The sequence below is a fragment of the Primulina eburnea genome, chromosome 4 (genome assembly GCF_022965805.1).
Source record: "Primulina eburnea isolate SZY01 chromosome 4, ASM2296580v1, whole genome shotgun sequence".
NCBI lineage: Eukaryota > Viridiplantae > Streptophyta > Magnoliopsida > Lamiales > Gesneriaceae > Primulina > Primulina eburnea.
In genome coordinates, this window is record NC_133104.1 from 38,158,993 (window position 1) to 38,171,312 (window position 12,320).

Genomic DNA, 12,320 nt, shown 5'->3' on the forward strand with positions numbered 1-12,320 from the left:
AATAATTTTTGGTCTCTTGAAAAAGATATTCGTTTTGCCAACTACCATCTTTTTTATGACAAAAAAAAAAAAAATTAAACACAAAATTGATTGAAAAAATCACTCGGACATAATTGCACTTTTATACTAAATTTTGTTGTAATAATTTAGTTTATATTAAAATTGAAAATATATATATATAGGTGCACTGCGAATCAAATATTATATGACTAAGCCATATTTAATGGTATTCACAACTTTTGACTAGTCATGTCCAAACTGGTTAGCGGCCGGGGCAGGGCGAGGCGATTTTTTGGCAGGTTCGAAAATTATCAATTCAATTTTTATTTTAGATTACGGAAGGCAACCCAATGACGTACTCAATTTTATGTGTAATTTGAAGGATTGGGCAGCGTCGTATTGCGGTCTGATATTTCGACGGATTGAAAAATTGATAACGCAAATATAAGCAAAAACTTGTATGAGACGGTTTCACGGATCATATTTGTGATACAGATATCTTATTTGGGTCACTCATACAAAAGTATTACTTTTTATGCTAAGAGTATTACTTTTTATTGTGAATATGGGTAGGATTGACCCGTCTCACATATTATGATCTATGAGACGGTCTCACGTGAAATTCACTCTTTTATATAACGAGACAAGCTTATGGATGGGCATCCGGGTCGAATAGTTTGGGTCCCAGCCCGACCAAATTCGATCTAGTAGAAAAAGTTTGGTAAATTGAGTTTTTTGTCTCATTCGGATTCTACACGAATCCGATACAAATATATCGGATTGGGCGTCCGGTAGTAAATTTCTACTTGATCGGGTCATTTGGATATCCCATTTATTTGTTTTTAATTTTAAAATTTTTTATTTTAGTTTTTATATAATGTTATAAATTTAATTAAAATAAATTTGTGTTTTTTATTTATATATTTTAGTTCATGATGTAAATATACTATTTTTTTTTATCTTTTTAGTTTAAGTATATTTTAATTAACAAAAAATATAAAAATAATCTAATAAATTTTTTATAATTTTTTTTGCAAAAACCTAGTAGTACGAGAACCAGAATAACTTGATTATTTTAGATTCGGGATTGGGTATAAAATATAAAACACTGACATCCGAATAACTCGACCCGTACCTACCTTTAGACGAACCTGACTTATAAATATGTCTACTACTCGATCAATAAAATATTTGAACCTTCGTTTTTCATTTGTTAAGGCTCATTTAATCTGCCCTCAAAGCAAAATGTTTCGCACATATTTTATCTGTGTGTAGAAGTAAGTAAAACGTATCACACATAATTAACTTTAAATTTTATTTATTAAAAATAAATTAGTTTTACTTCTACTTTTATTGTATAATAAAATTTTACCAAAGTTAATAATATTTTTTATTTATGTTTTAATAAACTTTATTTAAAACATTTAATAATATTATACTAAAAATAAAAATAAAAATCGGACCGAACTGATCAATAATTTTAAAAATAAAACCGAACCTCCAAACTCACCGAAATTTCAAAATGATATTCGCTCGGTCTGTTTAACTAAAAACCCATCTGATGAATCTCTGGCATATTGAGTGTTCTTTGTACCTCAGGATCCGATCCAAAGCACAATATTATTTGCAAAGGAACCTTCTATGTTACATCATATTAAATTAACCCTATTTCCTATTTAATGATAGATAATGGAATACCTTCCCATTTTAATAAATAACATTCCATAACTTTTATATAAAAAAAACCATTTCGAGCCCAATTAATTGAACATCTCATTTTATGATTTCATTGAGTTTACTCTTTATTTTGAAATAGAATGTGTCGATTTTAAAAGGATTTTGGACTTATTTAGTAGTTTGTTTGGTCTTTGTGTTTGGGGAAGGTCGGGAAAATTAGAAAATTTTTTTGAGAAATAAATTTTACGTTTTGTTCTGTTTTTAGATTATAAGATTATACGTGGAATTATTTTAGAAATCGTTGTATAAAATTTGTTTTGAAATTTAAATATTGTCTTTTGGGTATGATATAATTGTTTGCACAGAAAATTACGGGCATGCCAAACACAAAATCATATCAAATGTGAAATCCAACTTCTAAACCAAAATATGTGAGTCCCTGAATTGACGTTAGTTCTAAATCCTTATAAAGCATCAAGAACAATAAACTAAATTAGAAAGATAAAAGAAATTGAAAGAAACATTCATAAACAATAACCAAAAAAAATTATGCTGTTTTAATCAACAAATTTATAACTAGAAGTTGAAAATAAAAACTAAAGAAATATGATAAAGTTGAGGGATACTAAAATCATAGAAACTGAAAATGAGTAAACGAAAATGAACTAGAATTAATTAAATTTACATATCATTTTTTATATTGTTTGTTGATGACTTGTTGCGATAACTCTCTTATAATCTTTGGTGCTGGTTTTTGTTCAACTTCTCCGAGCAATTTCAACCACCTTCCACGATCATCAATCCATATTGTTTTAGCTCGTTTACAAGCACTGGGCTCATAACGTAAGACAAAATATTTGGGGGTGAGGAAAAGAAATAAATATGTGGTTTTCCTCTGGCTCCAACTTCTTCTTTTTAATTTCACAATAAAAACTATTTTTCAACCATTACACTTCATCTTCTTTCCCCCACTCCTCCAATTGTTTATTGTCCTCACAATCGATCCTCCTTCACCTTCAGACAACCGATTGGCCTCTCATGGAGATCATGTGTCCAATATCAACGCCAAGTACTTCACATGTGTGACGCCATCAAGTTTCTGAAAATCGACAACTTCAACTTCACTTGCATCCAGCCACACCATTTTAAGGAGCATGTATATTTCAGTATTTTTTCAAATTCTTCAAGACATAAATGCTTTAGAATTTCTGATGCTTTCATGCTCATGCACTCAAGGTATTTGAGATTTTGTGTTAATGAGGCTTGCGTGTTCAACTTTATGACTTACCACAGGATTTTTTGATTCAATAGCTTTGAAACTTGAAGCTGTTGGGGTGCTATTTTATCGCACTCAAGATGTAGCGGAAGTTTTAATTATTTTTTTTTACATTCAAAACGTTTTAAGGCGTTGTATGATTTAAAATAATTCATAGAACGTTTAGAATATTTACTTTTGTGTTCTAAATACTGGATAACAAACTATTTCGAATTTAAAGTGGAGATAGTCCTTCTTGTTGCACCATTAGATCATGGTAAGAGCGTCTAGTAGTATCGTTCTATGATCTCCTAGGTATCAGGATAGATCTTGCAAGAACATTAAGTTATGATTAACGTACAATATGGTCCTTTCAACTCATATATCCCGATTGAACCTACAAACATCGATATATCGAGAGTTGCAAATGAATTCGATAACGATATAATATATTTTTGAATAATAATATTGACATCGTATGTACAACTAGGAAAACCATTTTCCCTAAAGCACATGTCTTGCTCTGGCCAGAGACTCCTTGTACTATTAACTCATCAGATCACATATGATATCTTCAACCATAGGAGAGCGGTGAATCCCAAACTACAATGCACTGGCTCCTATGTATATCGAAACCACACACAAACGTGCCACCTGATGAACCTCGATGGAGTCAGTAAACAAATCAAAATGCATGCTAGTACATAGGGTTTCTACTTTATCCCGAGTCAAAAGACTAATGTTGTACAATCATAACCGCAAATTTTGCCACTCGATAAGTGATAACCACTTAAACAGTCCGAAGAAAGTTGTTTAGTGGATCATCAAATGATCATTCATTTATTATATGAATGGACATCTTCATGTCCTTATCAATTAAATATGTCATTTACATTATAGATGCTAGTATCAAGATCAAACGACATTTATCCTTATTTTAATGACTAGGAACATGTTTATAATTATACGGTATGCTTCCTAGAGTCAGATATCATGGTACTTATTGTATATCCAAGAACTTTATCTACGTATCATGCATGGGTTTGGGCTGCCGCGGACGAACAATGTCGTTTCGCGCATGGGCAGTCCAATCCTGCGCAAAACAACCCCGAAATATAAAAAAATATTATTTAAAAAATGGGCAGTCGTCGCTGCACAGATCTGCAGTGGGTAGGGCAGAAAAAGGAATGTCCGAGATGGTCTCGGGCAGTCCTTGGCCCATTGGTTCGAAAAATTTGGGTCTGAGGTGCAATTTTATGATTTTTAAAATTATTGGTTAAAATTGATATTTTAAGAAAATTAGATAATTTTGTCCTTGAAATTAATTTTAATAAAATCGTGAGATTTTTTTATAAAATAAATAAATTAAAAATATGATTTTTATTATTTATAGTAAAAAAGATTTTTTCAATAAATTTAATTATTAATAAATTAGATAATTAAATAAAGATGTTTATTTAATTTTTATTTTAATATTTGATTATGTCGTTTAGTGATATGTTGGTAAGATACATGATTTGATGATGTGATTTTAATATATTATTTGATATTATATAGAAAAAGATGATTGAGAGTCACGATCAATTGGTTATGTGTATGTTAGGATATTTTATATGTTATGATTTTAATTATTTGACCATTATTTAAAACATGGTCTGATTTATGACTCGTTATCACTCCTTAAATTTTTATCTCATCGTGCAATGGAAGTTTGAAGTAAATATTATATTTAGTAGCAAATCAAGATTTGAAGATTGTAATGTCCGGAAATTTAATCCTAGTAATCTATAATTATTGATATATAATTTGATATGATTATGAAAGGATTAATCGGGACATGAAATAAGATTAAATATGACGGGTGCAATCTTTGGACAGAACTAGTGGCGCCCGAGCGGTAAGAAATGACCGCCCGAGCGCCAAAGTTCAGTAGAATCACATCTTGGACAGAAGATGTGGCGCCCGGGCGGTAGTTTGTGACCGCCCGAGCGCCAAGGATTAATCAGGAGGCAGAACACCTCACGCCCGGGCGGTAAGTTTTCACCGCCCGAGCGGTAATTCTCGACCGCTCGAGCACCGCCTGAAAATTGGGAGAAAGGATGACACGTATCTTTTCATGCAATTAGATATATATATAAGTATATCTTTGCTAAATCCTTCAGAATTCACAAAGAAGGAAACCGAGAAAAGGGTCAGAGGAAAAGAGTGAAAAATCCTTACGCCTTTTGTGAGAAATCCGTCCGTCCGAATTGTAATCTGACTTCAGTACTGCAATCCTATCGACGTAGGCTACAACTTGATGTAAGTTTTGCTACGTTTTGACATGCTTTGTAATTATGCTATTGTCAGAATTGAATGGAATTCATATATGATGTTCTTGACATGTTAGACATCATAGAATCGAAGTCAGATTAAGAAAATGATTGATTTTGGAATTGTTATGAATTTTTAGGATATATTGAGTTATACCAAACAGATTTGAATTGTGATGGAATTACAGATTGTAATGGACATGAGTTATGATTTGTAATTGATGTCTGTTGATTTGGTATTGACGGGGATACTGAGATTGTACCGTTATGCCGTTGATTTTGAATTAAATCCAGATTAATCAGATTGTTAGTGATTTGAACGGTATATTGATATGATATCATTGATATTACCAGTGCTAGATTGAGGGATTGACAGAGTTTGGATTCCAGACCGAAACTACAAACGAAAGGTATAAGTCAATGAGTATTGGGACATCGACTCAAGTAGGATGTACTTGGGTTTCCCTAAATCACATACTTATTATTTGTTTATCATTGTGTTTAATGATTTGATTTAAATGCTGGTTCTATGGAGTTATAGGAGCATGCATTAGACGAGTAATCTTGTGACAGAAGTACCTGATAGTGGCAGGTAACCACGGGTACATTGCACGATGTCACAAGATATGGTGATAGATCATAGTCTATGACGGATGCGTCTGGACACTGGATGTTTGGTTATATCGACTTGGATAGAACTGGAGTCTTTTCTATTACTGTTTGTCGATATAGGAATGCCACATCTGGACACCGGGATCCCTAGGCTAGGATTGAGTCTAGTCTGAATCGTGGAGTCACGAGTATTGTCGACAGATTGATATTGTTTACATTTCTGATTTTGATATGTATTACTGTTATCTGTTTCATGCTTTGTATTGAACATATGACTGCATGTTCTTTGATTTATACTGGGATTTATTCTCACCGGAGTTATCCGGCTGTTGTCTTGTTTGTATGTGTACTTGACAACAGGTGGGACAGGATCAGGGTCCAGGAGATGAGGAGAGATCGAGATTAGAGTGGAGGCTCCGGACTTGGATTAGATATAGGGTCGAACACTTGATATTAGATGTTTAAACCTTGGTTAAATAAATGGTTGTGGTACCGAAATTGTACTTTTATTTTATACTGAGTTGTATTTTAGTTGATTTCACTACGTTCCGCATTTTAAAAAAAATTTAGACCCTGTTTTATAATTGATTAATTAGTCCCAATGACGATTATGAGTATGATTAGCGTCCGGGTCCTCACAACATGTGGTATCAGAGCGATAGATCCTTGAGATTGAGATAGGAGCTAGTGAGCGGGGTAGATTGAGATTTTCTTTCCTGCTTTTGATTGCTAGCATGAATTCCTGTTTTAATACATATTTGCCTGAATATTTGATTTTGATATGGTATTGTGTATTATTCGGAATGGATCAGCTGTAAGATGATCCGAGGAGGATTGAAACTGGTAAGTGGAATTTGGAATTACTAATCTCTTTGATTATCAGATATGCCTCCGAGAAGAGTACCGGAACAGGGTAGTACATCGAACCCTCCCATGGACGTTACAGCCACTCCAATGGAGACACTTTTAAAAAGATTTCAGTCTTTCCATCCACCTACTTTGAAAGGAACCGAAAATTCAGTGGATTGTGAAAGTTGGCTGGATGATATTGAAATGATGTTTGATTCGTTGGAATATACTGATGAGAAGAGGGTGAAACTGATAGGACACCAATTGCATGACATTGCCAAGAACTGGTGGATCAACACAAAAAGGGCATTGGAACACCGAGGTACGATTATTACCTGGAGTGTATTTAGAACTGAATTCTATCAGAGGTTCTTTCCAGTGTCATACAGGAAGGACAAGGGAGCCGAGTTTGCGAACTTGAGACAGGGCCAACTTAACATCGAGGAATACGTGGCCAAGTTTTCTTCACTGTTGCGCTTTGCTCCACATGTGGCGGATCATGACGAGGCTGTGGCGGATCAGTTCATTAACGGCCTGAATCCGGAAATATTCACCTTGGTGAACACGGGAAGACCGAACAATTTTACCGATGCTTTGAATAGAGCCAAAGGAGCCGAAGCCGGTCTGATGAGACAGAGAGGAGCTTCGTTTATGCTTCCAGCACCGAGATTACAGCAACCACCTCCTCGATTTGAAGGTGGCAGCAGTAGTGGCGGAAAGAAGGACTTCTTGAAGATGAGAGGAAAGCAGTTCAAGAAGTCAGGGAGCAGTTCTTCTAGTTCTGGGAGTCCTCGACAGAGCCAGAGCTATACTGGACCTATTTGCAACACTTGTGGAGGGAAGCATCCCACTGAGCAGTGCCGAGGAGTGTTCGGCAACTGCCGCATTTGTAAGCAGCATGGACACTTTGCCCGAGTGTGTCCACAGCGTGGTGCCCAGGGATTCCAGGCCGCTGAGTCATCTGGATCAGTGGCTCAGACAGGGAGACGATCTTCTGCCGTTCATTCCTTTCAGCCAACACCATCTACTCAGTCACAGCAGAGGCCAGGAGGAAGCCAGACAGTGAGCCAGCCTCCGAGACAGCAGTCCCGAGTGTTTGCTCTGACCGAGGAGCAGGCACAAGATGCACCTGATGATGTTGTGGCAGGTAACTGTTTTATTTTTGGTTATCCTGCATATGTACTGATTGACACTGGTGCATCGCATACTTTTATTTCTGAGAGATTTGCATTGAGTCATGCGTTACCCATTGAGTCATTGTCTGCAGTAGTGTCTGTCTCTTCTCCGTTAGGGACAGGTTTGATGTCAGTGAAATCTGTTAAATCTAGTATACTGTAGTACGATGGGCATACGATGGAGTTAGACTGTATTGTGCTTGGGATATCTGATTTTGATTGTATTACCGGTATCGATACGTTAACCAAGTACAGGGCTACAGTCGATTGTTTCCACAAGATTGTTCGATTCAGACCTGAAATGGCTGAAGAGTGGAAATTTTACGGTAAGGATTCTCGTGCCAGAATTCCTTTGATATCTGCAATGAATATGACACGATTATTGCAGAAGGGAGCGGATGGATTCCTGGTATATTCAGTTGATTTACTGAAGACGAGCCCATCATTGGCAGACTTGCCCGTGGTGTGTGAATTTGCTGATGTCTTTCCAGATGAGATTCCTGGATTACCTTCGATTCGAGAAATAGACTTCAGCATCGAGTTGATGCCAGGAACAGTTCCGATCTCGAGGGCTTCTTACAGGATGGCACCGGTCGAATTAAAAGAACTGAAAGAACAGTTGGAGGATTTACTGGCCAAGGGGTACATTAGACCGAGTGTATCTCCTTGGGGTGCTCCAGTACTGTTCGTGAGAAAGAAGGATGGGTCGATGAGACTTTGTATCGACTACCGGCAACTGAACAAGGCAACGATAAAGAATAAATATCCATTGCCTCGTATTGATGATCTGTTTGATCACTTGCAGGACTCTTCGGTATATTCCAAGATCGACTTAGATCTGGATACCATCAATTGAGAGTCAGGGACTCTGATATCTCTAAGACAGCATTCAGAACCGGGTATGGGCACTATGAATTTATTATCATGCCTTTTGGTTTGACGAATGCACCGGCGGTATTTATGAGATTGATGAACCGCGTCTTTCAGAAATATCTGGATGATTTTGTTATCATATTCATTGATGATATATTGATTTACTCAAAGAATATGATTGAGCATGCTGATCATCTAAGGACTGTGTTGAGAATTTTGAGGGCTGAGAAACTGTATGCTAAATTATCGAAATGCGAGTTCTGGTTGAAACAGGTGGTCTTTCTGGGGCATATTATATCCGGAGACGGGATATCAGTTGATCCCAGTAAGGTTGAAGCCGTGATTAGTTGGCCGAGACCTACATCTGTGCCGGAGATTCGCAGTTTCATGGGTTTGGCAGGATATTATCGCCGATTCATTAAAGATTTCTCAAGTATTGCCAAACCGATTACACAGTTGACTCAGAAAAATGCTCCATTTGTTTGGTCTGAAGAATGTGAGACCAGTTTTCTTGAACTGAAGAAAAGATTAACCAGTGCTCCTGTGTTGACGATACCTTCAGGCACTCGTGATTTTGTTGTTTATTGTGATGCATCTCACCGAGGATTGGGTTGTGTTTTGATGCAGCGGGGGCATGTGATTGCTTATGCCTCGAGACAACTGAAACCCCATGAATCTCGTTATCCAATTCATGATCTTGAATTGGCAGCCATAGTCTTTGCATTGAAGATATGGCGACATTATCTGTACGGTGAGAAATTTGAGATTTATTCTGATAAAAAAAGCTTGAAATATCTGTTTTCACAATCAGAGTTGAATATGAGACAGCGGAGATGGCTGGATTTACTGAAAGACTTTGATTGTGAGATCAAATACTATCCAGGGAAATCCAACGCAGCAGCAGATGCGCTGAGTCGAAAGGTATGTGCACTATCCTTATCGACGATAGGTGTTTCGAATTTAATAGAAGACTGTTGTTTGTCTGGATTAGCTTTCGAAACAGATTGTCAGCCTCTAAGATTAAGTGCGATTCGAGCTGAACCGGAATTGATTGTAAGAATCAAAGAGGCACAGAAAAGTGATCAGAACGTACAAAATTCGATTGCTATGGTTAGAGCTGGTCATCAATCGGAATATCAGGTGAGAAATGGCATTTTGTATGTGAATAATCGTCTGGTTGTGCCGAATGTTTCGGATTTGAGACAGCGAATACTGACAGAAGCGCACAACAGTCGTTTTAGCATTCATCCTGGTGGCAGAAAAATGTAAAATGATTTAAGGCACAGTATTGGTGGAAACAAATGAAATCTGATGTGACTAAATTTGTAGCCAAATGTTTGAATTGCCAACAGGTGAAAGCTGAAAGAAAGAAACCAGGAGGATTATTGCAGAGTTTGTTCATTCCTGAATGGAAATGGGATCACATTTCCATGGATTTTGTGACGCAGTTACCGAGATCCTCCCGAGGTTGTGATGCGATTTGGGTCGTGATTGATCGATTGACCAAATCTGCATGTTTTATTCCATACAAAATGACGTATAGATATGACCAGATGACCGATATCTATGTTAAGGAAGTGGTTAGACTGCACGGAGTGCCGAAGTCAATGGTTTCAGACCGTGATCCTCGGTTTACATCGCACTTTTGGCAAAGTTTGCAGCAAGCTCTAGGTACGAAATTGCATCTTAGTACCGCATATCATCCACAGACTGACGGACAGTCAGAACGGACGATTCAGACATTGGAAGATATGCTGAGAGCAGTAGTGCTTGATTTTAACATTAATTGGCAAGATGCATTACCTCTTTGTGAATTCTCGTACAACAACAGCTATCAGACGAGTATTGAAATGGCACCATTTGAAGCGTTGTACGGAAAGAAGTGTCGATCCCCTCTTTACTGGGATGATATCTCTGAAGTTCCTGAGACTGGACCTGATATGATCAGAGATATGACTGAAAAGGTGAAACTCATTCAGAAGAAAATGAAGGCAGCTCAGGACAGACAAGCCAAATATGCCAACCTCAGACGACGACCGTTGGTATTCGAAGTAGGAGATCGAGTATTCCTGAAAATTTCTCCTTTCAGAGGTGTTGTCAGATTTGGCAAGAAAGGAAAATTGTCTCCAAGATATGTGGGTCCTTATGAGATTCTAGAAAAGATAGGAGATCGTGCCTATCGACTCGCCTTGCCGCCTTCATTATCTGGAATACATGATGTCTTTCATGTATCGATGCTGCGGAAATATCTCCCTGATGATTCACATGTTATTCCACCAGACGAGACTGAGCTGGATGAGACATTGAGTTATGTCGAGAAACCGATTCGGATTATCGATCGTAAAGAAAAACAGCTCAGAACAAAGACGATTTCTCTTGTGAAAGTTCAATGGACTCGTCATGGTGTAGAAGAAGCGACTTGGGAGACTGAGTCTGACATGAGACAAGAATTCCCAGCATTATTTCAGTAATGTAAATATTTGTTTCGTTTGAATTACATTCTCTCTTAATGATATGATTTGACTATCTGTGATTTCGAGGACGAAATCGTATCTTAGGGGGAGAGAAATGTAATGCCCGGAAATTTAATCCTAGTAATCTATAATTATTGATATATAATTTGATATGATTATGAAATGATTAATCGGGACATGAAATAAGATTAAATATGACGGGTGCAATCTTTGGACAGAACTAGTGGCGCCCGAGCGGTAAGAAATGACCGCCCGAGCGCCAAAGTTCCGTAGAATCACATCTTGGACAGAAGATGTGGCGCCCGGGCGGTAGTTTGTGACCGCCCGAGCGCCAAGGATTAATCAGGAGGCAGAACACCTCGCGCCCGGGCGGTAAGTTTTCACCGCCCGAGCGCCGGGCAAGCGCCCGAGTGGTAATTCTCGACCGCTCGAGCGCCGCTTGAAAATTGGGAGAAAGGACGACACGTATCTTTTCATGCAATTATATATATATATATATATATATATATATATATATATATATATATATATATATATATATATACACGTATATCTTTGCTAAATCCTTCAGAATTCACAAAGAAGGAAACCGAGAAAAGGGTCAGAGGAAAAGAGTGAAAAATCCTTACGTCTTTTGTGAGAAATCCGTCCGTCCGAATTGTAATCTGACTTCAGTACTGCAATCCTATCGACGTAGGCTACAACTTGATGTAAGTTTTGCTACGTTTTGACATGCTTTGAAATTATGCTATTGTCAGAATTGAATGGAATTCATATATGATGTTCTTGACATGTTAGACATCATAGAATCGAAGTCAGATTAAGAAAAGGATTGATTTTGGAATTGTTATGAATTTTTAGGATATATTGAGTTATACCAAACAGATTTGAATTGTGATGGAATTACAGATTGTAATGGACATGAGTTATGATTTGTAATTGATGTCTGTTGATTTGGTATTGACGGGGATACTGAGATTGTACCGTTATGCCGTTGATTTTGAATTAAATCCAGATTAATCAGATTGTTAGTGATTTGAACGGTATATTGATATGATATCATTGATATTACTAGTGCTAGATTGAGGGATTG